The 18,761-nt window shown below is 39.3% G+C and overlaps 1 protein-coding gene and 2 pseudogenes across 9 annotated transcripts in view; all 3 read left to right on the forward strand.

Moving 5' to 3' along the window:
• Fam114a1 (family with sequence similarity 114 member A1) overlaps nt 1-18,761 on the forward strand; it is a 93,924-nt gene that overhangs the window by 20,702 nt on the left and 54,461 nt on the right. The gene's annotated exons all lie outside the window — the stretch shown is intronic.
• LOC147825111 (translation machinery-associated protein 16 pseudogene) lies at nt 11-8,357 on the forward strand (annotated as a pseudogene).
• Nucleotides 8,356-18,755, forward strand: LOC147825112 (protein FAM76A pseudogene; annotated as a pseudogene). The gene has a single exon (XR_015441395.1). The product of XR_015441395.1 is annotated as a protein FAM76A pseudogene (transcript).

Here is an 18,761-nt window from a genome sequence, read left to right on the forward strand (position 1 = left end):
AAGCATGAACTCTTGTGTTGGAACAAAGTTCAGAAGCCTGATGGGATATGACATTTTGATTGTACCATATAGTGGTGGAGTTCAACATTAGCCCGTAAGAAAACCATTTTTAGTGTTTTCTCTTCTAAGTGTTTCATGTGTATTAATGGATTTGTTCCTCAAAATAACACTCTAAAGAGGTAGTCTTGTTTTCTCCATTTCACAGAGAGTAAGCTGAATCATAAAAATACTAAGACCTTGTCCAAAGTCAAGAATGTCTAGGTTGGAAATAATAAGAGAATAATAATTGTTAATATACTATGTATCATGATGTCATAAGAATGGCTGAGATGTTACTGAGAGTACAGGTCATAAAAAGAGTCTCTCTTACAAAGAAGAAACAAACAAAAGGACAAAACTTGTTTTTCCAATGAACAAAAGAACTATAAAATATTAGGCCTCCAAAATAAAACACAATCAAAAAATGAACTGAAATGAATAGACACTTCTCAGAAAAAGACGTAGAAATGGCCAATAAACACACTAAAAACTGTTCAGCATCACTGGCCATTAGAGAAATGCAAATTAACTACATTGAGATACCATCTTACCCCAGAAAGAATGGCCATCATCAAAAATAATCAAATAATAACAAATCCTGATGAGGATGTGGGAAAAGGAACTCTTCTACATTGTTAGTGGGAATGTAAACTAGTACAATGACTTAACCACTATATTTTATTTTTTTTTAACTTGTAAGAGTTGAGCTTTTATAATACATTCTTACAGCTTTGAAATTATCATCCCAGTTGTGTATTTTTAAGTGTACAACTTACTTCTTGAACAAATTTGAGGTATCTTGATAAAAATCATTTCATCAGCCATACATTAAAATACAAATAAATCAAAATATGCAAGTGGAACAAATATATATTATAAATATCCCAAGGCTAATAGAATTATGGTAATTGAGCACTGACCTGAACTCTGAGCTTCCTGGCTACCAATACATTATTTATTTATCATTGAATGATGAAATTTAATTTATCTAAACAAATCTATTTTCTGGTCTTTAAGTTTTCAAGAATTTCCTTGTATTTGTTCTTATTCAAAGAGCAAGTATAATGGCCAATATCTTTATCAGTGCAGATTTGTCAAGGTCACTCTTCCCATTACCTTTTTTTTTCTTTTCTTTTTTTCTTTCTGTTTTTCTTTTCTTTTTCTTCGGTACTTGGGATGAAACCCAGGGCATCATTCATGCTAGGCAAGTGCTCCACCACTGAGCTGTGTCCCCAGCTCTCCTGTTATAGGCACTCTTCATAAAACTAAAGATGCAGTATCAACAAGTGTAACATAATTTAGCAAAGGCATTTCATCTTGAAGGTGGAAGGTTAAGAGAAAGACAGGGAAGCCCTAGTGATGAGGCTTTCAGACCACCTACCTTAGGTATTCTTAAGGTACAACCCATGGCCATGAGGAGCTTGTGATGAGCCATGGATCAGTCCAGTTCATGGTTGCTCCTAAAACCAGGAGGGCAAGAAGGCGTTGAGATCTTCTGCTTCTGCCTCACCCCAGGGGACCACAGTCACAAGAATTTCAGGACCAGATCTCTAACTTGATCTACTAAGACTGCCAAGAAGAATGGATAGATTCTGTTCCCCTAATTACATCACTGTCAAGTGTCAGTTTTCTCAGGTGAGATCTAGCAGGAAGCAAACAGGGCAAAATAAATGTTGCCTCTCTAGTGAGAGCCTGGAAAGCAGATTTTCTCTATTGCTAACTGAAGGGGCTAGGCACCTCTTGGACTCCACATAGGCAGGTGACAAAATTACCCAGATCAAAGTGAAAAGAGCATCTTTTGTTTTCTGAGAATGACTCACAGGGTGCAGGCTGGCACCTGTGGACCTGCTCCTCCCTTGGAAAAATGTTTGCACTTTTATTGTCCTTCAAAATAGGAGTGACTTGCTTTCAGAACCAAAAACTAAAAATAAGGAATCTTTAAAAATTAGGATAATTCAAGATAAATAATATGCTCACCAAAATTATACAGCTCTCTTCATGGTTTTTTATCATAAAGCAGAAAATGTCCTGGATGTTTCCAGTTATAATGATATCCCAAACCACTCTGTTTTATAATGACTTTGGTGCTTCCAAAGGTTCTGTTAGAGCTGGAGGATTTACTTTCTCACTAAATTTTAAATGTAAGTTTCCCCCACAGCAAGTGGAGGAATCATCTGCCCTGTGGGTAGCAGTTGCAGGTGTGGTGCTCACTGTGCATTCTTAAAGGTAAATCTGCCCGTAACAGCTCTAGACCTAACTGCTCACACCATTTGCCATTTCTTCTTATCAGTCAGCAGCTGCACTTATTCATTGGCTCTGGGCTTTGCTGCACCTTTATAAGATTTCCCATCTGTAGACGGTTGAATTGCTTACCAGCTTCTATTGTAATCTGACCCTGGCACTGGTGCAGCCTTGGTGAAGGTGGACCTTGTTCCAAGGCCCTGGATTCTGTTACCTGGTTCAGACACAACTGATAGATGATGTTGACTTTGCTGCATGAAGAGCAGGATGGGATTTATGGCAAATCCTGCTCCCTACTGACAGGCACCTTGGGCTTGATCTGAAGTCACTGTCTTCATTTGCAGCCTGGGCTTGTGTTTGGTTTTCTCCTGAAGTTTCCCTATGTCTGAGGCACCATGAAGTTGATTAAGTACTAAATCTGGGCACTATTACAACCACTTTAAAACTCTGACTCTGTGTAGTACTTGATCCAGACAAGGGTAAAGGGTCCACTGCTCAATGGCCAGCAGGATCATAGCACCAGTCACCATGCCATGTTCCTACTTGTGAATGGTTAAGATGAAGTTTCTCTGAGATTTCCTGACATTTTCACATCACCCCATAAAATATCAGAATAAAATTCAGTTACTTTCATATTAGTTTCTATTGCTATTAAGAAATCACCACAAATGTAGAGGCTTAAAACAACAAACACTTATTATTTTACAGTTTCCTTGGGCCAAGAGTTCAGGTAGGGTAGCTGCTTCCTGTGTGGGCTGAAGTCAAGATGTCACCAGCGGTCTACTTATCTAATGTTCACCATGCGCTGAGGCAACATGGCAGCTTGACCTTGGCAGATGGGGTAGTACAATTAGGAGGGTCCCACACAGAGGATGAGGCCAGGAGCTGTGCTCAGCTGCCACCTCTGCTTTGATGGAGTCATCTTTCAGGGTTATTCAGATTTTGGCAGAACTCAATTCCTTTACAGAACTGAGGTCCACATTCACTTGCTGGTCATTAGCCAAGGGTCACTCTCAGCTCCTAGGGCTACCCTAGGTTCTTCTGCAAAGCCAGGGCATAATCTTCCCGATGCTTCAAATCTCTATCCCTGGCCAGGCATGGTGGTGCACATCTGTATTCCCAACACTTGGGAGGCCGAAGCAGGAGGACTACTGCAAGTTCAAGGCCAGCCTGTGCTACATAATGAATTCAAGGCCAGTCTGAACTACATAGCAAGACTCTGTGTCAAAAAAACCAAAACAAAACAAAAACATCTCTACCTTTAGGTAGCAGTCACTCCTGTTTCTAAACTCACTTGATTAGTTCAGGCCCACCAATATCTCTGTGATTAACTCAACAATTAAGGAACCATGATTACATCTTTAAAAAACCCCTTTGCCTCTACTAGATAATGTGACCTTCACAGGAGTGAAATCCCATCATATCCCCAGTCCTAAATACACCCAAAGAGGAAGGGATTCTATAGAGTATCTGCATCAGGAGATAAGACTGTGAGTGTCATCTTCCAATACATCCTGCCACCTTCTGTTGAAATCCTCATTTGCTGTTGAAGTACCCCAGCATTTAAGAAACTCCATCTTTTATTTGTCTTGGCTATATGCCAGAATTTTGAAAAGGGAGCGAACCTTGGCATTTTTCTCATGTTGGCATCCACTGTGGCAAAGGGTATGTGAGGAAGATCATAGGAATTTTGAAATACACACATTCTAAGACTCTCTTTGGACAAACCTTGAAAAGGCAGGCACTAGAATTGTTCATCACCACTGGTTAATGGATGCAATAGAAAGATAACTGAATACCATATAGTTATAAGTTAATCCTAAAGAAGTAACTTAGTAACTTGAAGATTGCTCATCGAGATGTGCTGTGACTGTACATAGTAATAGTAGCCAAAATGATAGCTATGGATATTTAAAACTAGATGAGAATCTTTGTAGACCTAAAGCATGAACTGCTTGTGAACCAAGATTGCATTCATGGGTTTCAAGGCAGGACATAGGCAGTAGTGGTTGGAAGTTTGACAGAAAGGTAACAAGGAATCACAGGGGTTGGAATGGGGCTTCACTGTCTGTGAACAGACACTTTCAAAAGTTCTGGGTGCCATCTTGAACAGTGATCTTCATCAAGCTGCTGCCTTGGGATTGGGAGAGGCAAGCTAGACACAGCTTCTTTCCATACAGACATGACATCAATCCCAGGGCTTTACAGAATTAACAGTTTGTTATCCTAGGGCAAAAAAAAATTATTGGAAAACAGAGCACTCACAGCAATAGACAAGCTCTGGAAGGTTTATAGATTGCCTGTGGAAAGTAAAGAAAGAGAATAACCACATGTTCAATTGCAATTGATCTCCACTCAGAAGCCTCATGTTACCCCCAGGGTAATTCCAATTGTAGACAGGGAAGCAAAGCACCCGTAGTCTTTAACAAAACACAGCACTGTCATTGGAGTGCTAGAAGTAGAAGCCAAAACTTCATGCTATTGATGAAAAACTGAATCACAATCATTGGAACTGTTTAGAGTTGGCAGGAGAGTAATTGGAGACCTTTGGAAAGCAGTACTCTTTTGGAACAAGCACTGTACCCTGAGACCTGGTTCTAAGTACTACTAGTTTGTCATCACAAGAGACTCACTGCCTAGCTACACCATGTACCTAACCTCCTTGAGACTCAGAGTTTGTTGTTGTTGTTTAGAAAAGTATAGGTATGGAAACTTGAAAAATTCTAAGGCCTCTTCTAACTTCCAGAATATGAGTCCATATTCAGTGGCTGCCTATAGAAAGAGATATTTGTAACCACTGTGCCAAGTAGAAAAATACAGAAAAGTGATTGGCATTTTGCTATGCTGTAATTTTATATCTTGTCTTTTACCCCTTACTTTGGCCCCAAGGTTAAGGGAAAATCAGAAAAAGGGCCCTTTGCAATGCATATTTAAAATCAAACATTTCTCAGCCAACAGTTCTTCTCAGAGGGGCCTTACCACTGGCATTTGGTTCATCCACAGCCACACTCTCATCACACATTCCCAGAGTCAGTCTGCCACCCATGCCTTTGGACAAGTTTATAAAGTACAATAAAAATCTTTATTATTCCAGGCAGAAACCAGAGTGTGAAATGTCAAAAATATAGAAAAACAGAAAGGAAATTTTTGAGGATAATTTCAAAGTGATGTTGTGACAACCAGTTATGATTTCTCACAAGTGTCTTATAGACCTAACTTATTCTGAAAATTTATTGCTATGCCTAGGGTGATAGACAAGTAATCAAAATGATTAGCAACAGTGCTGGAACATATACAAGGATCCCAAAGCAAAGCCTCAGAAGAGATAGGATAGAGCAGTTTTTTTCTAGATATAACCAAAGGCCTAAATGTTTATTTGAAATCCCAGTTTTGACAGTTTTATGAGTCTAACTGCCCCATGCAAGAGTCTGAAGTTGGCTGGTGGTGTGTCTGATCATATATTTACTTTTTAAAAATTACCATTATTTCTCTTTCCCATCCTGTCCCAAGTTGCACCTTTTTTTTTTTCGTTCTGTACATTTTAATGAAACCCTTCTATCAGCACTGTCAAAAATAATGACAGTGTTTATTACCGAGGATGGCAAACTTGTCAAAAGGTACCTACAGTGAGGACTCTTAGCTGTGCAAATCTCTCTCAATAGTACATGGATTCATTTCAGAAGGTGACATTGCTGATGATGTGAAAGTTCTCAAAGATTGTTGATATAAAAGCTTGTGCTGGTGCCTGGAATTTGTCCAGACCACTTTACATTTAATAAATAAAATGCAGGGGTTTATGAATTTCTGTTGGACTGCTAGGCAAATATTATCAGTTCAGTAACACTTCCTGTCAATTTGGAACCTGAAGCCATGTGAGCATCTGATTATAGAGTGTGAACTACAGCCATCACCGTCAGAGGGAAAACTTTTCCAAAGGGAGGGTTGGCTGGTTCCTCTTTTTGGTGCAATGTAGTTTACTTTAGTTGACCATGGCAGCATCAACCATGTATTTTTCTAGATAGTTGCTCTTCACATTCTGAAATTTATTGGTAGAATCTAAAATGTAGTCAAGATTTTTAAATTGTTCCATTTCTAAATCTCACCCAAAGAGGAGTGTATATTGGTATAAACCTATAGAAGAGCAATAATCACTATCTATAAAGCTTTAAATCTTCACACCTTCTAGCCTAGCAGCCACGTTGTTTAGGTTTTGCAAAAGTTCATTAATATATTTGCACACAGATGTTCAATGAAGAAGCCTATTGTAAGGATTTGAGATAAAGCAGTCAAGAAATGGGACAAAGGCCTGCCCCCAGTAGGGCTTCCATGCTAGTGGAAGAAGATAAACAATAAACAGTACATGCAACAAATAGGAAAGTTATGTAGAATGTCAGAAGATGGTAATCTATAAAATATACAAAGTACAATAGGAAGAGGTCAGGAATGCAGTTTAGTTTTAAAGAGGGTGGTGAGAGTGGCCATTGTGGAGGTAGTATTTCAATTAAGAACTGGAGAAGGTGAGAGAGTTCACCACATATGAGTAACTTGAAGCACCACATATGAGTATCTATCCATAAAGAGCTTTTAAAATGTAATCTATCCATTCAATGGAATGCTATGCAACCAATAAAAAAAATTAGTAGATCAGAGTTCTAGGTTTCCCAGAACAGACACTGAAGCAGAGGTTATGTGCTGGAGTTTCACTGTGATGTACTCTCAGGAACAAGCCTGGCAAAAGAGCAAAGGACTGGGAAGCAGAACAGGACCAAGGGAGAAGCACCCTCTGTGACAGAGAACTCAGTCAATTCTGTAGGAAGCTTGGGGTTCGGGGTGACTCTTCAGAGATGTCTCCATTAGTGCACAGGACAGAGCTTTTGTATCAACTATCTGCCCCCTCTGACTGGTCATTACAATATAGTCTGGGAGCCCAGCTGCCTTGGCCAAGGGCAGTTTCAAGGGAAGCATTCCATAGAGAGCTATCAGTAGACGACACTCCCAGCAGATGAGCACTGCGACCCCAGGCCCCTCACAGCATCCCCCCCGGTCTGCCTGTGCCAAGATTTCCACTGTGTGACCAGGCCCAGAGGACCTGTATGTAGGCATATGCTTTTTTTAGAAACTAGAGACATTTATAGCTAAATGGATGCACATTGAGGCCATACTGTTAAGTGAAATAAATAGGACACACAGGTGTGAATACCAAATAGTTTCTCTGGTGTGAGAAACTAAAAATGTAAATAAGGATCAAAATGTATAATTGATAATGTGAAATAGGAAGAAAAGGTCTAAAGGGGTAGGGGAAGTGGGAGGGGTAGGAGAAAGGAAAGAAGGGAAAGGAAAAATATGAGAAAAGGAGCCCTGCACGTGTTCGGACTGGAGAGCGGGCGTGAGAGCCGCTGCTCCGGGCTGTGAGCCTATGGGGTCTGGAGTGCAGAGGTCCTCTGTGGCCTCTAGGACGTCACCATGCCTAAAGCACCACAGGGAAAAAGCATCCACCCATATAGTAGAAAAGCTGCTCAAATTACAAGAGAGGCTCACAAACAAGAAAAGAAGGAAAAATTGAAGAATGAAAAGGCCTTATGCCTGAACCTTATTGGTGAAAAATTGCAGTGGTTTCAAAATGAGCTGGATCCCCCAAAAGTGAGATAGTCAAAGAAAGACTCTTGTGAATTAATTGAAAGGTACTTAAATCGATGCAGCAGTAAGCTGGAGCAGATTGAGTTACACAACAGCATCAAGGACAGGCAGGGAAGGTGACACCAAGCCTGGGAGACGGTCATCAAGCAGATGATGGAGGATAAACGAAGGCTACAGCCTTGAGATTCCAGACATTTTACGCACAAGTAGTCTGAAAACCTTTAGGGAATGGGATTTGGATCTGAAGAAATTGCCAAACATTAAAATGAGAAAAGTTTGTGCTAATGATGCAGTTGCTAAGAAGCACAAGAAGAAAACTCAGAATTTAACTGTAGACAAAGATTTAGGGCAATTGGAACTAAAAGCCAAATCAAGTGACTCGGATGAAGAAATTACTTCTGTGGCCTAATTGTCCTTACTTGAGTTGAAAATACATAATATGAGAACTTTAAGTCACACTCATTACTCATAAGAAATAATTATCTGTCAGATAAAGCAGCAGGCTGGGCTGGCAGGGCGGTGAGCACGGCCTGGGCCAGATGTGGCGGCGCTCTACGCCTGGCCTGGACCAAGTGCCACCAGTACTTCCCCTTCAAGGCGCTGTCTCAGGGGCAGCAGCTGTGCAAGGAATGTTGGATTGCACACCCTGTTGTGAAGTGCTCCTACTGCAGGACTGAGTACCAGCAGGAGAGTAAAACCAATACGATATGCAAGAAATGTGCTCAGAATGTACAGTTGTGAGGAATGCCCAAACCTTGTCATTATTGCAACATAATTGCAGCGTTTATTGGCAATAAATGCCAACACTGCACAAATTCAGAGAAGTATGGACCACTATATTCTTGTGAACAGTGCAAACAGCAGTGTGCATTTGAGAGAAAGGATGATTGAAAGAAGGGAGATGGGAAATTGCTGTGCCGGCTGTGCACACTTTCATACAAACGTGTCCTTCAGAAGACCAAAGAGCAAAGGAGGCACCTGAGCAGCTCTTCTCGGGCTGGCCACCAGGAGAAGGAGCGGTATAGCCGCTTGAGTGGCAGCAGCCATTATAACAGCCAGAAAACACTTTCTACATCTTCAATTCAAAATGAAATCCCAAAGAAAACATCCAAGTTTGAATCAATTACAACTAATGGAGACAGCTTTTCTCTAGACCTGGCTCTGGACTCACCAGGCACTGACCATTTTGTAATCAACCCCCAACTGAAGGAAGAGGTGGCTACTCTGAAGAAGATGTTGCATCAGAAGGATCAGATGATTTTAGAGAAAGAGAAGAAGATTACAGAGCTGAAGGCTGATTTTCAGTACCAGGAATTGCAGATGAGGGCCAAGATGAACCAGATGGAGAATACCCACAAAGAAGTCACAGAACAATTGGAGGCCAAAAACCGAGAGCTCTAAAATAGGCAGCTCCCTTGTCCAAGAGCAAGAAGTCTGAGAAGTCAGGAGCTATAACCTCTCCATGACAGACCACAGGCTGCTCCCCAGCAACAGCAGATGGAGTCACCTTGGGTTAGGGTCGGACACCTGGCTGTTCTCTGTGAACTGCAAGCTTTCTTAAGAAATCTCTATTTTATTATAGTTACCCTTCTTTGCGCAATTGTGGTGGGCTGAATGGAAACACCTGGTTTGTGCTGTGTTAGGACTGCATGCTTGAGTGTTTGGGTTTCAGGCTTGCCTCTTCTTCCTCTCATCTGCTCCTTCTACTCTTCTTCCTCCTCTCCCTCTACCTCCTGCCTCTCCTGTTTCCCTTTCTCTCTTTTTCTTTCCCTCCTCCCCTCTCTCCCTCTGTCCTTCTTTGTCTCTGTTTTGGTACTATTGTTTGTCTTTCTTGTGATGATCACTGCTCAGTGTTATGTGCATAATGACTTTTTTTCTGTCCATCATTGCATCCTGCCATATCCGTGAGCAAACAGTTTGGCATTAATTATCTATCACTGCCACCTCTGAACTTTGGAAAACTGCCACTTTAAGACTGGTACAATGAGAGAATTTTCCTGTCTCCAATAAACCTTTTGCTTCAGGATATACTCTTGGGGTTTTTTCCAGGTATATTATGTATGAACTTTGTACTATGTATAGCCAGAGTTTTATTTATTTTTTTAAAAAAGAAACTTTTTCTTGACAAAGGAACAGCCTAGATAGTTCTTGTAAAAGTGATGCCTCTGTTGTGGGGGCGGGGGCGGGGGGAACAGTCCTATTCTCTAGCTTTTAGTAAAAGAATCAGATCTTTTGTTTCTTACCTTAGAGTCTTAAAAACTGATTGCTAAAATGAATTTTTTTTTTTTTTTTTTTAGTACCGGGGATCGAACTCGGGTCCTTGAGCTTGCAAGGCAGGCGGTGGAACCACTGAGCTAAATCCCCAGCCCTAATATTTTTTTGTTTTCGTTTTTGTTTTTTGGGGTTTTTATGGTACCGGGGATTGAACTCAGGACATTGTGCTTCCAAGGCAAGCGTTGGAACCACTGAGCTAAATCCCTGGCCCTTGCTAAGCTGAATTTAATGCAGAAGTATGGATTTAAGTGCCTTTTGGAGGATTTCTTAGAAGAGCATTTAAGGAGCTACTTAAAGGTGGTTGCAAAGATTTGAACAGTCTGTCTTTTTTTTTTTTCTTTTTAATTTTTCTTATTTTTTCCCCAATAACTTTATTGGTACATTTTAGGTATACAATACAGTTACATTCATCATTGGGATCTTGTACCATTACATGAGTCTCTTGGTTCTTATTTTTTTCCCTCTTCCCTTGCCCTCGCTTCACCCCCTCCACCCTTCCCTATTTGCAAAGACCTTGTTTCCATTTTTTTCCTCTTCTCATATGTTTTCCTTTCCCTTTTTTCCCTTCCCCTACCCCTCCCAATTCCCCTGCTTTTTTAGACCTTTTCTTCTTGTTACACAATATAAGTTATACATTTTTTAAATTACAATATTAAGATCTAGAAGACATTACCACAGATTTTATAGAATTTAAAAGGATATAGAAAGCATACTACAAAAATCTTTTTTGAAATAAATTTGATAACTTCTAAGAAGTAACTTAGAAAACAAATTAATGAAACTAACTCTGGAGGAAATATAACATTTGAATAGCACCTATTAAAGAAAGTATATTCCTAGCTTGAAAACCTACCTATATGACAACAGCAGGCTCATAAACATTTTAACTGACAAATTATATCAAACGATTAAAGCAGAAAAAAGAAGGAACACTTCTCCCCTCATTTTAGGAACTCAACATTGTGCTAATCCTAAAATTGGATAAAGATAATAGAAGAAAAAAGTATGAACATAGAAATTTGTTTAACAAAACAAACTATTAGAAGTCAGATCTGGCAGGATGTAGAAAGTGGTTTTGTTATAGGGATGGCAGTGTTGGTTCAGCCTTGGAAGAGCCACCCCCAAAAGTCATCATTTTAACAGGGGAAAGGAAAAAGCCATATGATCCTGTCACTAGTTGGAGAAAAAGTATTGGACCAAATTCTACAGCTGTTCATGGTAAAAGCTATCAGGAGACTAGAAGTAGAACAGAAACTTCTCAACAAATTAAAGACACGTACTCCATACTTCCAGCGAGAATGCCTTATATGAATGGAGAAGATACAATGCTTTCTCCTTAAGGTGGGGAACAAGGGCAGATATGCTTACTCTTTATCTGTCCATTAAACTTTGAAACCTAGTCCCCACCAAAATAGTCTGGCAAAATGACACAACTAGGATAGGATTGGCACAACAGAAGCAAAATCTTTATATATAGATGAAATGATCATCTACAGAGAAAACACTAAGAAATCTCTAGGAGCCCCTAGAACTTGTACTTGAATTTAGCAGGATTAGAAAACACAAGGTATATATAAAAATTCAGGTCTGTGTATACTTGCTATAAATGAAGAACTGGATATTGAAATTTAAAAGTTATGTAGGAGTACAAAGGACCCAGAAAAGCCAAAATCAAAAACAAAAACAAAAACAAAAACAGTGTTGGAAGACATTTAGCACCCAATTTTAAGACTTCTTCTAAGGCTATAGTAATCAAGGCAGTGTTGGTGTAAGGAACGACATATAGATCATTGGAATAAAACAGAGAATCTAGAAAAAGAACCACACATATATGGTTCACTGAGTTTTGAAAGATTATTTAACATTAGCATTTTATAGAATATAAACTCGATTCAAGAGCCGAGGAAGAGATAGTGTTTTCAACAAACGGCACTAGAACACCTGGTATCCGTATATAAAAAATTAACCTCAACCCTTTTTTTCCATACATGAAAATAACTTGAAGGGATCTATGAACCTAAATAAGAAAGCCTAAAAGTATACAACTTTAAGAAGAAATTATAAGGGAAAATGTTTATGAATTCAGGGTAGGCAAGAACTTCCTAGGATACAAAAAACATGATGTATAAAAGAAAAAATTGATAAATGAGATTCCATCAAAATTTAGAACTTTAAATGACATCATTAAAATGAAAAGTAATCCTTAAACAGACCATATTTACAATGCATATAACCTATGAGCAGAATATATAAAGAATTCTTAGAGCTCATTAATAGACAACCCAATTAAAATGTAGACATACAAAGATGATAAATAACCAGTATAGCACAAGGAATGGAGTGCAACTCTAGAATCAGAAAAATACTAATCAGTACAATAACAAGATTGAATTATACACTCATTAGGGAGATGAAGTTAAAAGTTTTAAAAGCCTTGTCATGACTTTTTCTTTTTGTTGATTCTCTCCCTTTGCATTTAATTTGTCACGCCCAATGGATTCATTCTGCTGGGTTTCCTGGTGTTGTGATCCTCATTGTCTTTTCCTAGGGTATTGTCTAAAATTTTTTGGAGTGCCAGTTTGGTATTCATGAAGTTCCTGAGGTGCTCTTTATCATCAAAGTATCTTATTTCTCCATCCATTTTGAAAGATAGTTTTGCAGGGTACATCAATCTGGGTTGGAGGCTGTTTTCCTTTAGGGCTTGAAATACATCACTCTATGCTCTTCTTGCCTTGGTGGTTTGTGTTGAGAAGTCTGCTGTGATTCTGATGGGCTTTCCTTTGTATGTGATTTGTTTCTTTTCTCTCACTGCTTGTAGAATTTTATTCTTCTGTTGGATTTCTGGAATCCTAACTATTATATGCCTATGTGTAGATTTTTTTTGATTAAAGCTAGCTGGAGTCCTATATGCCTCACTTATCTATATGTCAAGTTCTTTTCCCCTCCTTGGGAAGTTTTCTGCCATCACTTCTGTAAAGAGTTTTTTTATGTCATCTGCACTCTCTCCTCTTTCTTCATTGACTCCAATCAGTCTTATGTTATTCTTCTTTGCATCGTCTAGCAGCTGCTGGATTGATTTCTCATGTTCCCTTACAATTTTAAAGCAATTTTTCTTTTCCTCCTTACTAATTGCAATCTTATCTTCTATATCTGAAATTCTATCCTCACATTGGTTCATTCTGCTGCGCAGACTTTCGATGGAGTTTTTAATCTCTTGGAAATCTGTTTGTATCTGTTTTATGGATTCCATTTGTTTCCTATGTTGGGAATCCATCATATTCCTCAGATCCTCTATTTTATCTGTGTCCTCTCTAGATTTATTAATCATATCTTACACCATGAGCAAAATCTTTGCTGTTATCTGAGTAATTATTTCTGATTTCATTTTTCCCAGGTCCTCTTTTGTTGCCAGTTCAGAGAGTCCAGGTGGTTGAGTATCAGAGTGTTCCATCTCGTTTCCTTTTGGGGTTGCTGTAGGTGAGCTGGAAGTCTGTTTTTGAGGCTTGTTTATGTGTCTTCTCATTTCCACGGGGTGGGGGGTGCTTCTGGCGCCCACGCAGCTCACCTTCTGTGCCCTAGAAGCTTGGGATGGCAGTGGGGGAGCTTCCTTCCGGGTGCTGGGACCGGCTCACCCTCTCTGCCCTAGGAGCCTGGAATGGAGGCGGGGAGCTTCCTTCTGGGTGCTGAGACCTGCTGAGCTTCACTGCCCTAGGAGCCTGGGATGGCGGTGGGGGAGCTTCCTTCCAGGTGCTGGGACCGGCTCACCCTCTCTGCCCTAGGAGCCTGGAATGGAGGCGGGGAGCTTCCTTCTGGGTGCTGAGACCAGCTGAGCTTCACTGCCCTAGGAGCCTGGGATGGCGATGGAGGAGCTTCCTTCCAGGTGCTGGGCCAGTCTTCTTTTTAAGTAAGGGCAGAAAGAATGGTTGTCCAGGTTCTACTGGACAATTCCCTCCCCCACCCCTTTCCTTATTCTTTTACATGATGGATTTTAAATTCTCACACTGCCACTTCTTTTTGTTTTTTAATACCCTTTACCTTCTTATCGTTGTCATACTGAGTTATTGTCAGAAAACTCTTTTTACATGAGCAGATTCAAAATAGGGTCTTGGACAGGGGGCATAGCTCAGTGCAAAGGTACTGTGTTCAATCCTCAGTAATGAAAAAACAAACAAGATGGGGTCTTTGAACTATAGAGCATTTCTGGGGTCAGTACAAGCTACTGAAGAATAGGCTGTGGGTCTTACTGGGAGAAATGATGTCACAGTACCTTCTTTCCACTCCTCTGCACCCACCCCAGCCTGTACACTTCCTGTACAGTGGAAATATATGGGAAATAGGTGCTTCTTAGAGACTAGGTGGCTTTGGCCAGAGTCGGGTGTGCTGTGTTTCTCTTCACCCAATAGGCATGTGGATTTACTTTTCCAGGAAAGGGGATACATTTGCATTGTTAGCCATACTCTCAGGTCCTTAATGTGATGTTTCTGAAAGAAATTAGGGATGTGTAGTATGTGCCATGAAACAGGACAGAACTAAGTATCCTGGAGTCATTAATGCAAGGGGGATTAAAGGTAATCATGAGGGCAGATGACATTTGCACCTCAGTCTACCAAAACTGTAGCAGTAAATTTAACTTGTTAAAAGCAAATGTTCTGTAACTTAAAATAGCATTAAATGGAGCCATGCATCTAATTGGACAAAGATACAAAATGGATGCCTTCCTTCTGATGCAATGGACCATGTTGTTTATATATCAGTTAGTAGGGGATGTAATTTTTTTCCTTCTAAGCAAGAGAAATTACAGTGCTAAATAGTTCTGTAACTTTTTGAATGAGAAACTTTTAGGTAAAGATAAAATTGTCAGATAATATTTTTCATATACATTTGCATTGGGAAAAGATTGTGAAAAAAAATGACAGTCATGATTTTTTCTAAATTTTAAAGACTGAGAAATTCTTTTATGTGAACTATGACAATATAAAAAACACATTTAGTTTTTGGGGGGTTTTTTTGGTACCGGGGATTGAACTCTGGTCCTTGCACTTGCGCAGCAGGCGGCAAAACCACTGAGCAAAGCTTTTTTAATGGCTTGGCATTTAATATAAAGCAAACACACACATTTTCTAACTTTCCATAAGTTCTTAAAAGGAAAAAAGAAAACTCAGTCTTAAAATTTGGTTTTTAAAAATCATGACACTCTTTACCATAAAATTGAGTAAATTTTGGTAACACCTTTTGTTTCTTTGTATGTTTATAATAATGGACATTTTAAAACACAGGAATGTTTTGGTTTGTACAGAGTTTGACAAATGCGTGTTAATAAAAATTCATATTGACAAGTAAAGAAATAATTATCTAATATTTGCTGTTTAACTCATTCTCTCTCATAGTGTGAATCACATTTGCATTTTCAAAAATGGTATTGTAATTTTTATTTAAAAATGAAAGTTGAAGGCCGGGAATTTAGCTCAGTGGTTTTGCTGCCTGCTGCGCAAGCACAAAGACACGAGTTCGATCCCCGGTACTAAAAAAAAAAAAAAGAAAGTTGCATTTCATTTATATTAAGTTGCTAAAATAGAAGATAGATTCTGTTTTTCATTACTATAACAAAATACCAGAGGCTGGATAACTTATAAAGAAAAGAAGTTTATTTAGCACATGGTTTTGGAGACTGAATGTCTAGACAGAGGTTAACGAGCTCACCAACACTACACAACTAATGAACAGTGTAACCAGAATTCCTCCACAAGATTCCAGACTTCTGAGTTTAGGTCATTTTCTGTTAGAGTACAGGTGATAAATAAAACATCAGCCAGTTATTTAACATTTGGTTTTTTGGGGTTTTTTTTAACATTTGTTTAAAAATGCCATAGTGTCATAGCATTTGTACAACATTCTTATACTTCTTTGCAATACTCACATTTTACTGCAAGAAGAAAAGGAGAGGCTGCTCCGTCTTTAGTCTGTGAAATTAAAAGGGGTTTCATTCTCTGGGGTGCTTAAGGTTTGAGATAACATGAAGAAACTTTATAAACTATACCCTAGAGTATTACTCAGATTTATTATTTTTCTCCTCCTAGTAGAGTTCAATTTCCCTGAAATGAGTCACTCCCAGTCAAAAGTTAGCGTGACTCTATATTACTGTTTCCTTGTTCTGAGCACTAGATGTCACACTAAGTAAAGTTTTAGAAGTTACTCTTCAAAGTAGGGTGTGGCATTAGCATCCAAACCTTAGCTATGAAAAATGACCAAACTGAATTTAATATTTCTAGTAGAGTACAATAAAGATGTACTTTTACTAACAAAAACATTTAGAAAAAGAAATGTTAATTGGCAAATACTGTTGTAGTAGCAGCCTATTTCTCTGTAAAAAAGACACACTCCACTTCTATGCACATTAAAATGGTATTTCCTTCTATGAACAGAGTGATTTTTCCAGAAGCAGCTTATACGTAGATATTCATGACCATTGGTGTTCTGAGATGGTGAGAAGCTGTTCATCCTGCAGAGAACCAGACATGACCCTCTGTTGCTAGGAGTGGAGAAGGTGAAAGAGGGAGATGATGACTATGAGGTTAATTAAACTTTGAAATGGTTCCGGGGAGGGAGGTGCAGTCACCTTTCTGATGGCTTAAAGCAAATGGAGCCTCCCAGCCTCCTCGAACTCATTTATTCCTTGATTTGGGCTCTCAGGAATCTAAATGAAAATCGTGGGTTGAGATTTGGATGTACATTTTCCCTTTTGAAAGTACATATGCTTTCTAAAAATGTTAAGGAATGTGGATTCAGTATGTAAATGAATGAGATGATCATGTCCTATAACTTAAATGTGTTACTGAAACTTCATAAGTTTTCACTAAAATGCTTGGAATTCATTGGAAGCCAGACAGAATTCATTCAAGTCTTAGGTTTAGCAGTTTCTTTTTTCAAGGAACTCAGTCATGAGTTCGAACTGTGTCCATTGACCTTCAGATAAGTATAAACATATTTCTACTTGTAATTAAAGTTGTAAATAATGTTTCTTAAGTCTCACAGGTTTCTAGGTAATGTATAGTGACAGGTAATTTTCACTGGATATAATTGGTAACAGTGCTTTATTTGTATTAAGATTTCTCTGATGAATAAGGTTACAATTGAAATATTAATTACCCTGGGTTTAGAATTCATCCATGTCTTTATTTTATTTAAGATGTAGGCAGCTGGTCATTTTAGGTGCATTCTGATTCTATGTGATTTTTATAGAGCCCTTGAATCCTGCTGTGACTTGGGATTTCTCCCACATAATAACATTGCTGCAGCCTTGTGTTTAACAACCTGGGGTCCCTGGAGAAAACCCTCTTTCTGCCTGTGTGCTGAGGTGGGTGGTGAGCACTATTTTGCAGCCAGCTATGCTGTGTCCCCTTCAGAGCTCACACAGCCACCAGGGCCAGGCAGAGACTGTTCATTCCTTCATCAGGGCTGGGATTCAGAAAGGCTCCATCCCATCAGGGAACCGAAAGGAGAGGAACACCTCTCCAGAACAAAATACAGACAAGACAATTGCTCTTTCAAGTCAGTGTTGGATTTTGTTCAGTGTGAGTGGGAAGGTCCGCTCTGCATTCACCCATGGGTACTGAATCCCCACTGTGCTGGGCTCTGAGGGACACAGGTATTACCCTGCTCGGATGAAGTAAGATCTGTGCCCTTCAGCCTGACTTGGACCACTACTGCCTAAGACAATTTGTTAGCTGTTGGTGGCCTTTCTCATTTTCATTAACTTGCCTTTTGATATGGGGATGTTAGCTCAGAGCCTTTGGACTGACACTTAGGAGAACATTGGGGCTCAGCTGATTTCAGGTCAGCCAGTACTAATTGAACATATACAAATGTGCTAGGCCTGCAAGCAACCAAAAACTGAGTGACATGTATCTGCTGTAAGGTACCAACAGAGTCAACAGGGTAAGACAGGCACACTGTTCAAAGATACTGTCTTGAGTTTGGAATCCTAGGTTAAGAGCCGAACACTGTAAGAAGCAAAAGAGAACAATAAAACATCTGGGAGCACTTTGTATATGTGAGGTGTGATTTTTAAAACACACAATGTTTTTAAAAATGTATTACAGTAATAGACACATTGCCATTAGTCCCCCTCAAAATACTCTCTCTCACTTTGAACACACTTATCTCATCATTCTTGCCCATGTGTCTTTTACTGTAATAAGCTTTTTATATTTAAACATTCACCATGTCTTCCAATCATTCCTTGTATTTATCTTATTTCCTCCTCACAGAAACCCAGCGAGAAAATACTCACAGAGAGACAAGGTAACGTTTTTAGGTCGCTCAACCATCCAAAGTCTCTGCTTTAACTACTTTCGCTCAGTCAAAATCAGGATGAACATCTGCAACTTCACATAGCTTTGTAAGATCAACCAGAGAATTTGCAGGTCATGGATTTTTATCTTTTCTTTTTTGTTTTTCTAGTAATCTAACTAGGGTCTCCAGCATGGTAGACAAGCGCACCACCACTGAGCTACACCCCCAGCCCGGCCCATGGATTTCTAATGTATATCAACCCTATATTTAATTCTGAC

Source organism: Heterocephalus glaber, unplaced genomic scaffold (genome assembly GCF_053883595.1).
Source record: "Heterocephalus glaber isolate CG9 unplaced genomic scaffold, H.glaber_assembly_v1.0 deba00001509, whole genome shotgun sequence".
NCBI classification, from domain to species: domain Eukaryota; kingdom Metazoa; phylum Chordata; class Mammalia; order Rodentia; family Bathyergidae; genus Heterocephalus; species Heterocephalus glaber.